The sequence below is a fragment of the Gossypium arboreum genome, chromosome 12 (assembly GCF_025698485.1).
Source record: "Gossypium arboreum isolate Shixiya-1 chromosome 12, ASM2569848v2, whole genome shotgun sequence".
NCBI classification, from domain to species: Eukaryota; Viridiplantae; Streptophyta; class Magnoliopsida; order Malvales; family Malvaceae; genus Gossypium; species Gossypium arboreum.
In genome coordinates, this window is record NC_069081.1 from 39,707,602 (window position 1) to 39,721,494 (window position 13,893).

A 13,893-nucleotide genomic window follows, 5' to 3' on the forward strand; every position below is an offset into this window, starting at 1 on the left:
GAAATTGTTTTGAAATATTAATTAGGAGGTCTTAAAGAGTAATTTTACCAATTTCTATGTCTATGGACAAAAATTGGACATGGATGGAATTTTGGAAAGTTTAGTAGTAAGGGCATTTTGGTCATTTAGGGTAAAATGAATTAAAATACAAAATTAAAAGCCAATTTTGCTCATCTTCAACCCCATGGCCGAATATAGCAAGGAGAAACCATGGCTAGGGTTTTTCAAGCTTCCAAGCTCGATTGTAAGTCCGTTCTACCCTCGTTTTTAATGATTTTTACGTTTTGGAGTCCCGTAGCTCGATTTAGCTTATGCTAGCAATAATTTAACCTAGGTTTATATTTGGAAAAATACCCATAGGTGAAATTTTTGTATTTTGGTGTTTTATGATAGAATATGAGGTTTTAAATTATGTTAGACAACTTGTGCTACTCGGTTTTAAGTAAAAACGAGCAAAATGGCTTAATCGGTAAAAATACCTAATAGTCATAAGTACATGTTAGAGTGAGAATTTGATGTTGCCATAGAAGGAAAAATGATCAGCATGTCATAAAACATAAGAAAATAGGCTGAATTTTAATTTACGAGCTTTGGGGCAAAAGTGTAAATATGCAAAAGTTTAGGGCAAAATTGTAATTTTTCCAAAATATGATTTTGGGTCAATTTGAATAATGTGAGTCCTAATTAGACTATATTTTAAATGATAGAGCAAGGAAAACTGAAATTGGGCTAAAATGGGGAAAATACCAAGTTGTGGATTTAAATGGTAAAATAGCCATTTTCGCATACGAGGTAAGTTCATGTGTAAATAATGTAGCATAATGGTTATTTTAAGTTATTGATGTTAAATATATGATATGCTGATTTTTATCATGAAATATATGCTTTGTGGTTATTTTCAATAAAATGCAAATTAAGTGTATTATTTGTTAAATATAATTGTTACCGAGTATTGATTTGGCATTCTACGGAAGACAGCAAGGATAACTGCTCGAGGAAAAGCCCGTTTGAACCTTAGGAATAGATTAGGATACAAGTGACATGTCACTAGGATGGTTGAGCATCCGAACTCGTTGAGTTGAGTCCGAGTTCACTTATGGATGCGAATGTCCGAACTCGTTGAGTTGAGTCCGAGTTCGTGAGATGTAACTAGGCATCCGAACTCGTTGAGTTGAGTCCGAGTTCACTTATGGATGCGAACGCCCGAGCTCGTTGAGTTGAGTCCGAGTTCGCTTATGGGCGGGTTACATGATTGCTTGATTGAATATGTGGCACTTATGTGCAAGTTATCCATGTATCCGAATTATATTCCGATATGTTCAACGGGTAAAGTTCTACTCAAATGGAGGAATAGTCAAGATGAAAGGGACGTATTGGTAAGTGTTGTGAAATGGATACTTTGAACAGGTATGTACTTAACCCTCGGGTTGAAAACTCGATATAACAACAATATGGTAAGATGATAAATGAAAAGGTGATATGAATGTCTTGGTGATGATTATGCAAATGATGTTTTATGTTTGCTTATATGGTTATGTTACTTGCTATTTGCATGTGAGCTTACTAAGCATTTATGCTTACTCCCTCCTTTTCATTCCTTGTAGTGTTGACAAGCCATCTCGAAATCGGAAGCGGTCGGAGGCACGCCACACTATCCGTATACCATCTTGGCATAATGGCTTGTATATTTTGAGTATGGCATGTATAGCATTATAATCATTTTGTATATATGGTCTTATGATATGGTTATTGAGTGGTATGGAAATAGAAATGCTTGGTAATGATTAGCCATTGGAATGGCTAATCATGATCATATTTGGTATTATGTATGTCAAATTGCTAGCTAATCCATGGAAACCATGAAATAGGTAAAATTTACCATAAAATAGATTCAGACAGCAGCAGTGACGTGAGTTTGAAAAATCACTAAAAAGAGTAGAAATGGAATTAAATAATGAATAAGTTATGGAATCGAAGCTTGATGAGTCTATTTTCATATGGAATAAGCGAAACAGGTATATGAGCTATATTTTATGAGATGTTTAAATTTTTGTAAAACAGGGCCAGAGCGATTTCTGGATCCCCTGTTATGACTTTGGAAATTCACCATAAATTTTACAAAGATAATTAGAAGTCACGCTTTATATGTACAGATTTATTATTGAGTCTAGTTTTATTAGAAACAAATGTCATAGTCATTGAAGCTCTGTACAGGGAGATATCTGATTCGTAATACACAGAGGTCAGAGTAGTTGAACCCTGAAACAGGGGAGATTTTAAATAATAAACTGTACTAATTGGCCCAACCAAAAATTATAGAAAAAAATTAGTAGATATATATATGAGTCTAGTTTCAGGAAAAATTTACGGAATTGGATTTCGAGTTTTGTAACCCGAGATATGATTTTTAAAGCGACTGTGATGCAGTTAGCCAGCTTGTCTGGAAATTTTAAAATGAATTGTATGAGCTGTTTAATTAATGAATTAAGTCCGTTAACACCTCGTGTTCGACTCCGGCAACGGTCTTGGGTACGGGGTGTTACAGGGCCGAAGCCTTTTCATATTTCATATTACTGGGCCAAAGCCTTTTCATATTTCATATTACTGGGCCGAAGCCTTTACTGTAAACGGTATGGCCCTTAGGCCCATTTCAATGTCACATATAATTTCAATGAAAGAATGCAACCCATTTGGGGAGACTACTCAACCGACCATCCGCTACTCTCCACCCATACCAACCAACACACCATGTGGGGATTAACTCGACCCACCCCGCCAAACTCTCCACTGGCAGCATAGCTGCTTTATCATATAACCGAGGCCTAGCCTCTTTTAATAACTGGGCAAAATCCTTTCAATAATCGGGGCATAAGCCCTTTTATAATCGGGCATAATCCTTTTGATAACTGGGGCATAAGCCCTTTTGATAACTAGGGCACAAGCCCTTTTTCACTTCCTCCATTCATATAAAAACCCAACCCAATGCAGTTATGATTACATCATGTGCATATCATACATATCATGTGCATATCATACATGTCATGTGCATCTGATACATACCATATTTATCAAAATCCCATGTATTAAAATCATACATAAACCCTAGGGGTATAATGGTCATTTTTACCTAGGGGCAAAACGGTCATTTTCATGGTATAAGGGTAATCTCGTAATTTTACCAAAAATTAGGGTTTCCATGTTCATTAACGATTACTAACAATCCATGGGTGCAAACCGTGATTACGCCCATTTTAGCGAAATCGAGTTATTGGGCCTAAAACCCTTAATGGGCCCTACTTAGCCAATTTCGTCATCTAGGCCCATTTAGCCTATATTCCATAACGGTTTTAACGGTCTTATCATGCCATATAATGATTTCCATTTTCTACCAATTTTTACCCAAATGGGCCCGAAAGCCCAATGGGCCCCACTTCGGCCCCTCGAGGCCCAACTTACCAAGAACGCCAAAAATCACATTCTTACCGTTTCCATCGTTCTCGATCACCGTCTCATCGATTCTAACTAACTAGTGAGCGTTCGCTTGCTCACAAGTCCTCGAAATGCCAGAATTTCGGCATTTAGGCTTTTTGGCATTTTATCGCTTTAAGCTATGAAAGGGTTCGTTACACACCTGATTTGCGATATTCCTTGACGAGATCTCCTATGCGATTTCTGCTATAATCAATTGTTAAATAGATCAGCTCGCAATAATTGAACCAAATTAAGAACTTTCCAATATTAACACTTACACATTCGGCCACCATCCATAATGGCCTTAGGCACCTTACCTTTGTCGCGATTGATGACTAGGCCTAGCTACTCCGGCGATCCAAGCTACTCCAAATCGACACTACACCTTGCTGCTCCTTCAATAAATAAACCAAAAATATTAAAAGAAGACCCCATAGTGTCTATGCCCATATTCGCCATCTCCTAAACTTGGAGTTTGGCTTTTGGCCAAAGCTACACTAGGAATTGTTTAGAGTTTGAACACTTACCACGTCTTTCTCCTCTTGAATCCGGATGTCTAAAAGGTAAAGGAACCGAACGCCAACTATTGAAAAGGAAGAAAAGGTTGCTGGTCACAAAGAATCGGCACCCTTATCTTCACCGATTCGACTTTTTATGCACTTCGGCAAAAATAGAGATAAGGGAAAGAAACAATGGTGAATGGAGGAAATAATGGGCTGATTTGAAAGAAGAAAAGGAAGAAAATGAATAGGAGGGAGGTAGATTCGCTGAAAAGAAAAGAGAGAAAAGGCTACACACCAAAGAAGAAATCGGCACAACTAAGACCCTAATGCCGAAATTACTAACCTAATGCCCCTTTGCCGAAAATCCCCTCTCCAATCTCCCTTATTCGGCCAACTCTATCTCCATATCACATCCCTAAAATCTCTCCCCTTATCCCTCCTTAATTTATGCATTTGGCTTGATCCAACTCTCCTCTTACAGAATCCACTTAAGTTCCAACACTTACCCTTCCTGCACACAAAAATAAATACTCTTATTTGCAACACAGGGAATCGAACCCAGGTCTTCCTCTATGCTCCACACGCCACCTTTTTAGGAGCCTAGTGGTGTCACCCTTGCCACTTTACTAAGGCTCTTTTTGTGATACACTTTACCCACAACTTAATATAAGGGCACCTAGCCAGAACCCCTAACTCCTGAGTCCAAAATTTAAAAATTCCACCGGGTTTTGACCAACTCATGGGCCTTCCATAAGCCCATTTACACACCCAAATTATGAATTCCATCATCACCTACCAGATTTTAGAAATTTACTTAAAATATCAAGAATCGCGAAAAAACCGAAAATCAGGATGTTACAGGATAAATCAAAAATTTTGGAAATTTTATGGAAGAAATATATATGAATCTAGTTTCAAGGAAAATTAACGAAACTAAATTTGGAGTTTTTTAGCTTCAGATATGAATGATTTAGTAACTATAACTCGATAACATAGCTTAACCTGAACATGTGTAATTATACAATTATAATGTTTTATCTTGAAAAGCGTGGTAGTAATTGCTTATTATTTTCATATGAACTTACTAAGTGTAAAGCTTACCCATCCTCTCCATTTCTTTAGTATTAGCAGGTTGGCTCAGGGTTGGAGATCATCGGAGGCAAAATCACACTATTAAACTATCATTTTGGGAGAATTAATTCAAATATTAGAAATATCAAGTGAGTGGCATGTATAGGAAGTTGGTTTGTGATATGTATTTTATTATGATTTTGACCATACGTGTCGACCGCATTGAGTTATCGATATGATCATGAGATGTAGTCCTTATCCATTATGGTTTATAAATTTAATTAATCGTGCCATGTCCTATGTTTTGATGTGATGATATAGTTAGCTTTGTTTGTTATGCATGTGTTCGAAAAGTTTTGAATTAAATGAAATTTTATGGCCCGATTTTCGTCTATGTGTATTGTTAAGTCTGGTAATGCCTCGTACTCTGTTCCAGCCTTGGATACGGGTAAAGGGTGTTACATTTAGTGGTATCAGAGCTATGGTTTAGTCAGTTCTCAGACTAACCTAGCATGTGTAAAAGTCCAGCTATACATGCCACTGATCTGCGATAGTGTGATGTCTCCCGATGCGTATGAGTACCGTCTTGTTTAGACAGAGGTACTCTCCAACCGAGCTGCACTGACCATGTTCAATGTGATGCGAAGGTGTTTGAATAAAATTACGATTATGATGAGTCTCGATTTAGAAAAGTATGAATAAAAATTTATGATATATATATAAGTGATAACACGTGAGATGAAAGGTCATGTTGTGATAAATATCCATACTTACTTGATGCTCATATGATGTAGTGTATTTGACTTAATTACTTGATAAGATGAACGGGATAAATAGAAATTCGTAGAGGTATGAGTAAAAGTTCCTAATATCATGATATGAATGAAAATGTCATTGCCTTGATTGAACATTGAATGTTGATGAATGTCAATGATATTTTTTTATGAGATAAATGATTATAATGAAATGAATTTATCTATGTTAAATTGTTTGGACTGAATTATGTGATTGTAATGATATGTATATGATGATGCAAGAAATGAAAGTTGCGATTGTGATGCAAATATCTATGTTTGTTTAATCTTTATATGATGTCATGAGTATGATTTGTTCGAGTGGATGAATGGATCAGTCAAGCTATCCAGAAAACATAGGATGCATGCATAATTATACTTAACAAAATGAGATAACTGGAAAGTGGGCATTAAACCAATATGAATGTTAGTTACTCGAAATGAATGACATGACTGAGATATGATTGCTATGATGAAAATTGTGTTACATGTATATGTATATGAGAGTTGAGTTAGAGGCCCTACAACCCCTTGCCCCTTACCAAAGTGGTGCTTTATAATAGAATTTCATGAGATTTGTACTGAATAAGTTTTCGGTTGAGAAACCAAAGAGTTCAGTGCTAGATTAATTATAAATATGATTAGAGATTGAAGAATAAGTTGATAAGTAAAGTCAAAGCTAGAAAAGTATCAGATTGGCATAAGGATTATTGGAGTTATGCACTGTTCCAATTAGAGAAGAAATTTATTTTGATGAATCGAATTACTAAGGTACAAGGTCGAGAAAAGTGCAAATCAAAATTTATTCAGAACTAGTCTTCTTTAGTGAAAAGAAATATGAAATTTGTGATGGGAGAAATAGTTGGGGAAATGATATCTAAAATGTGTAATATCTGAGTGTGACAATTACGGCTAGATAGATTTTAGTAGTTTCTTCTAAGATGTTCTATGTGTTTATCCGTTCCCAGAAATATTTTTATGGTTATTGATCTTTTGAATAAATTTTTGTTATATGGGGATGTTTTCTAATACTGATGTTAGACGAAAACATTGGTAGCCTGACTGGTTTATAATTTGTATTACTCTATTCCTTCGGGCATTCCATTATATTCTACCTGATAAAAAAGTTGGTGAGAGAATATGCATGATACTATGATTCTGTTTCTTCTACTTGATGCTCTATTTGATATGTATATCTATGGGAAGATACATTGTTCTTGTTACATTTGATTCTAGTGAGATTAAATGATGTTTTCTATTGGATTTCTTTTCTCTGAGGATTTATCGGGATCTTCTATATTTCCTATGAGTTTGGTTTTCAATTTCCCGACATAGTTGTAACACCCCTATCCCGTATCCGTCGCCAGAATAGGTGAAGGGCCATTACCAGACTTGAAACTCATATCAGAACAGTAAATGTTTTTTTTGAGAACATTCCTTTAGATAAATACTAAAGACAGTCAGGGATACAAATTTAAACTTCTATAAGTACACATTCAAAAGATGTCATTTTCGCATGGCTTATATACATTAACCAAAATATTCTTCAGCCACTGGTCTATTCTATACATACCATAAAATAATTCAAAACATAACAGTAACAAGCGGTGGATAGTGATAGTGTGACTAGTTCTTGACGATCCCTAGTCTGTAGCTTCCAAATGAGATCTATAAAACAGAGGAAACAAAGTAAACGGAGTAAGCATTACAATGCTTAGTAAGTTTTAAGCAGTGTCAACAGATAACAATCAAATTATAACATAGTTGTTCATATTTTTATTTCACTCTTCCTTCGGGCATACCATCCCTTTACCGAATATGCACATCTCATCATATACAATAGCCAGATAAACTTTCACATAAAAGTGAGCTCATGTGACATAGATATATTGTATAATTTCACATAACCTCTCACACTGATCCGATGTCACATAATCATAGGAATAGTCTCATAGATTGCTCACGTATGCATCACATAACTACCTTATGATTTAGTTCAAATCAAGCTCACATATAAACTTGGAGTACATACCTGTTTAACCTTTCGCATTGAATATATTTATAAGCAATTCTTATTGCGAAGTTTTATAGCTTTAAACTCTACTCGGATTATCGGCAAGACCTTTAGCTCAGATGAAATCTCCACACGAGTCAGCGGGTCTTAACCCAGACATAGTCACCACATATGGTCATCTGGTCTTTAATCCCGGGTTTACATCATAGAGTTTCATGCATATTTATTCACATGTTACAACATTCACATCGACTATCATATTTGTAATTCATTTACCTCATCAAATATCTAATAAAACACACCTTCCGCCGTTTGTCATTTGGCCACAATATATATATACACATCTCATACATATCTCACATTAGCCATTTGGCTTTACCACATATCCATCTCATACACGTTTCGCATTAGCCATTCGGCTTTACCTCATATCCATCTCATACACGCCAGCATTAGCCATTCGGCTTTACCTCATATCCATCTCATACACATTTCGCATTAGCCATTCAGCTTTACCACATATATACACTTCCACGTTCATCACATTGGCCATTCTGCCTTATCACATATATGCATGTTCACATTCATCACATTGGCCATTCGGCCTTATCACATATATGCATATTCACATTCATCACATTGGCCATTCGGCCTTATCACACATATGCATGTTCACATTCATCACATTGGCCATTCGGCCTTATCACACATATGCATGTTCACATTCATCACATTGGCCATTCGGCCTTATCACATATATGCATGGTCACATTCATCACATTGGCCATTCGGCCTTATCTCATATATGCATGTTCACATTCATCACATTTGCCATTCGGCCTTATCTCATATATACACATTCACATTCATCACATAAAATCCTAAATCAAAATATAAATTTTCATGTATTCACATCACAATTATCCAAATATACTTCACATACCACATATACTTTCATGTATACACTTTGTCTTGGTTGAATCTACATCTATCATTTTCCAATGAATAATTCAATTTCAAGCCATACTATCATTTCATATTCGAATACTTATAAACTTACAATTTCACAAATTTTAATATCAAAGATCCATCTAACACTCATATATCATTTTATAATATCACAATTTAGAATTCACGTATGGGTTTAATCAATAGCTTATGAGCAACTAAAACAAGTTTTATCCATGTTTACAACATAACCACAATTTCTCTACAAGCTGTTTTCCTGAGCAACAGTCGTTAAATTATTTGTAACTGGGGCTACGAAATTCCAAATTATGTGCCGTTAATTTTCCATGAAAATAGACTCGTATATCCTCTATCCACAAAATTTTTAGAATTTTTGGTTTGGCCAATCAATACCAGATTTTTCTTAAATTTTCCCCTATTTTACAGCTTGACTACTCTGACTACTCTTCACTAAAAATTTAATTTCTCAATGTACAGAATTCAAAATATGTTTTCGTTTATTTTGTTTGAAATTAGACTCAATCAGGAGTCTAAACATATAATTTTATCTTATAATCATTTTTGTACGATTTATAATGATTTTCCAAATACTAAACAGGGGATTTCGGAGCCGTTCTGACTCTGTCTTACACAACTTTGAAAATCTCATTATCGGCAACCCCTTTACTTACACGATTTCTTTTATACGAAACTAGACACATCAAGCTTTAATTACATAATTTATTCAGCCTTTAACTCAACTCCCACAATTTATGGTAATTTTTCCAAAACACATTACTGCTGCTGTCCCTAGCAGATTTATACAATTTACTTTATAAAGTTCTCATTCACATATTTAAAACATAATATCATATATGCCTTCATTTAGAAAAGTCATTGACCTTAACGTATATACATAATTCATATTCATCCCGTTTTAAAACTTAAAACTTACAAAGGAATCAAACTCAATTACTTAAGAACTTACTTTATTTATTTGAGCAACTGCGGATAGGCTACTCGACGGCTTTCTCTTTCCCCTTATCTGATTTAGATCCTCTTTGCTCATGAGCTTAATTAAAACAAATGAATTTGTTTCATTACTTATTCAACATTACTTCTTTAATAGTCACAATTGATAATCGTATAACTTCAGTGCATAATGTGTTTATGAAATATACCATGACTAACTTTTATGTTTATTTCACTAATACCTAATTCATATGCACAAACAAGAATTCACATTACTTGCCATTGTAAATGGAACCTAGATAGCTAATTACCATGGCCGAACATACAGCCACTTATATAAATAACACAAAGTGATACAAATTTATTTTTACCATTACAAATCATAAAAAAAAATGACCAAAGCATACGACATCAACAATATATATACATACCAAATACCTATATTGCATACTTATCATTATGAACTTAAAGCCCTATCCTAATATTCATGTACATATTATCCACCATTTCCAAACCAATTCATCAATGCAATCATACCATTACAAATCAACTTAGAATAACCATATCTAATAATCAAATACCTATAGCATTGCATATTTCTCACATAGCAAGTACAACTAAATTCATTATTAATATATATATATCTAAACACTTAACTACAAGATTTAATCATCATTATCAAATCATAAAACAGCTTATAACCATCATCTATATTTACTTCACATAAACCGAAATAACCATTACATCATCTTTAATACACTTAGCATTTTACCCATTTAATCAAGCCAAATCTCAAGACCATTCCATCACACAAATTTTACCATAAATCATACTTACAATTTAAGTTAATACATGACCGAAAATCACCATCATTAACATCATTATCAAACCAAAACCAAAACACATCTATCATCCGTATACCAAGCTTACCAAAACAAACTACTATGAGTTTCAAGCTTATTGACCGAATCTCAAACCTCAAAATTCTAAGTTTAATCCATGTGATAAGTAGAGTTTGAACTAATCATCTCAAATATGCATAGATTTTCAAGAATCATTCAATACATACCTCATTCTAGCCATCTTCTAAGCCAAAAATTAAAGCAACCAAACTTTCTTCTCCCTCCCTTTAGGCTACGGCAATGGAGGACAAGGATGAACCAACTTTGGTTTCTCCTCCCACTAACTATTATCTAATATCTCTTTTTTTTCTTTTATTAATTCATTTGTAATATAATATCTTAAATCACAATACATATTATATATATAACACCATATCATGACTGCCACCATCTCAAAAGTGGGTAATTTGACATGCAAGCCCACATTTTTGAATACATGCTCTATTAGATCACTTTATATATTTACCTAACCTATTTTACCAATGTTTCACATAAGTCCCGTTTCAAAATTTCACATACAAATGGCAAAATTAATGCTTGAAATTTTTACACATGCATTTACTCACATATGAACATAGAATATAACTTTCAATTATTTATAAAACTCGGTTTCGTGGTCCCGAAACCACTTTTCGACTAGGGTCTACTTAGGACTGTCACAATAGTATCGTATCTTGGGTTTCTTTATTCTGGATTTCTTTATTCTGGGTTTTTCTATCTTGGATTTCTTTATTCGGTTTTATTGTTATCTTTATTCTGTAATTTGTCAATTATGACTCATGTTCAGAGTGCATTCTTCAGCTCATGATAATCATGTCAAGTATGACTATATTTCTGATTTGATTTGGGTGACGTGGTGATTTCAGTATTGGGATTTTTCTAATTTTCATGTAAGGTTTGACAACAGTTAAGATATAACTGATAAAAGGGCGAGTTTCAATCGGTATGGTGGATTACTTCTCTCAAGTAAGTCAATTATAGTTAATGTCTTCAATTGAGATATTTTGGTACTTGAACTAATGCAATTGAGACGGTTTTGATTAACGTAATGAATGAATAGTAAAGGATGGCATGATGAATTGTTTTATAACTAGAAGAAAGGATTATTTTCGAGGTTATATTAGAATTATTTCCGTAGCGGAAAGAGGGAAATGTGATAGTGAGTAGTAAACTAAAAGAGTACAATGAGGATCGACTTTTGATGTTGAATTTTAGATTGGATCCGATTCATGGTATTATTATTATTATTATTCTGAGGCTTATACAAAAAGAATTGTATGAAGCTCACAGTGAAAATTTGCCTATTCATTCAGAAAGTAATGACATGTTTGTAATTTGATTCAGATGTTATTGGATTGTGATTTATTGATGATAAAAGTTTGTATGATTATTTCGGAAGAGTGCAGGTCCCTTTTATTGTTGGATTTCTTGGAATTTTAGTCTCCATTCACCAAACTGAGATCTGGTTTTATGTCAAGATGACACGGGAAATGGAGAAGGGTTGAAAATTTTAGAACAATTAAGAGATGAGTTCGTAAGCTTTCAATTTAGAGGAGGAATAGACCCTGTCTAAGAGTAAATTTGTCGTAATTAAGCAGAGTTGATTGCACACCTAGAGATAGGGTGATAAGATTTTTCTTGATTAGGGTGAAACCTAATAAGGGGATCCATAGATCGAGTTAATGCAACACTAGGGCGTTAATTAGAAAGAGATTTCAATTAATCAACCTAAGGTTAGACGTTATTAGTCTCGAGAGAGATAATAATATAACTTAGGGATTACTACGTATCAAGTCAAATGAATAAATCGTCTCATTCAAAGTCAAATAACAAGTGAAGTCTAGGTGGATTTTTCCATAGGTATTGTCTTAATCAATCGAGTTCTCCCAAAAGCTTTTTCCAATTTTCTCTCTGTGCACCCTTAGTTTAGTTAATTAGTTTAGGTAAACAAATCCCTTAATTTTTAGGCTAGATAATAAAAACAAAGTAATTACTAGTACTCTTGGTTCCTTTGGGTTTGACAAACCGGTCTTGCTAAAGCTGTACTACTGTTCGATAGGTACACTTGCCTTCATTGTGATAATAGTTAGTTTCAAGAACGATTAATTATAAATTTTTAAAACCTGTCGTGAATATTACGTATCAAGTTTTTGGTGCCGTTGCCAGGGAACTAAGATATTAGGAACACTCGATTTTTATTACTTTAGCCATTTTACTTTATTTGCAATTTAAAATTTTATTTTATTTTCTAATTTCTTTTCTTTTATTCGCTCCTGGCAGGTTTTTTATAGTGTATGACTAGAAGAAACCCTCGAGACCATTAATGTTTGATAGTGAGATCGATCGCACAGTTTGCAAAAATCGAAGATAAATATGGCAAAGCTTACGATACACAGAGGAAGAGCAAGAGCACGATACTTCAACCACAACCAAAGAGATAGCTGAAAACCAGGAAAATCTGCTACTTACTGCAATTGCCGTTGATCCAGTAAATCAGAATCCTGCTCCGCGTACTATGTATGATTATGCTAAACCTTCTTTAACAGGAACTGAATTGAGTATAGTTAGGGTTGCTATTGCTGGGAATAATTTTGAACTGAAACCTAACACCATTCAAATGATCCAACAGTTTGTTCAATTGGATGGTTTACAGGACGAGGACCCAAATGCTCATTTGGCGAATTTCTTAGAATTTTGTGACACATTTAAAATCAATGGCATTTCTGATGATACCATTCGTCTTCGGTTATTCACTTTTTCATTGAGGAATAAAGCTAAACAGTGGTTGAACTCGTTACCACGAGGGTCAATCACTACTTGGGAACAAATGACCGAAAAGGTTTTATAAAAATATTTTTCACCGGCTAAAATGGCTAAATTACACAATGATATCTCTTTTTTTGTGCAAATGGATTTAGAAACACTCTACGATGCATGGGAGAGATACAAGGACCTTTTGTGAAGATGCCCTCACCATGGGTTACCACTCTGGCTATAGGTTCAAACGTTTCACAATGGCCTGAATCCTTCTACTAGACAGATGATTGACGCAGCTGTTGGTGGAACTATCAATAATAAGACACCTGAGAATGCTTATGAATTCATAGAAGAGATGTCACCGAATAATTATCAGTGGCAAGTCATGAGGACAAAACCAATTAAAATAGTTGGAGTTTTTAACGTTGATTCGGTCACCATGCTCTCTAATCAGGTAGAAC

The 13,893-nt window shown here is 34.4% G+C and overlaps 1 non-coding gene across 1 annotated transcript; it reads right to left on the bottom strand.

Moving 5' to 3' along the window:
• Window positions 1–13,551: 13,551 nt before the first annotated feature.
• LOC128286079 (small nucleolar RNA R71) lies at window positions 13,552–13,657 on the bottom strand. Its single transcript, XR_008276624.1, has one exon. It is a non-coding gene; the product is annotated as a small nucleolar RNA R71 (small nucleolar RNA).
• Window positions 13,658–13,893: the final 236 nt, after the last annotated feature.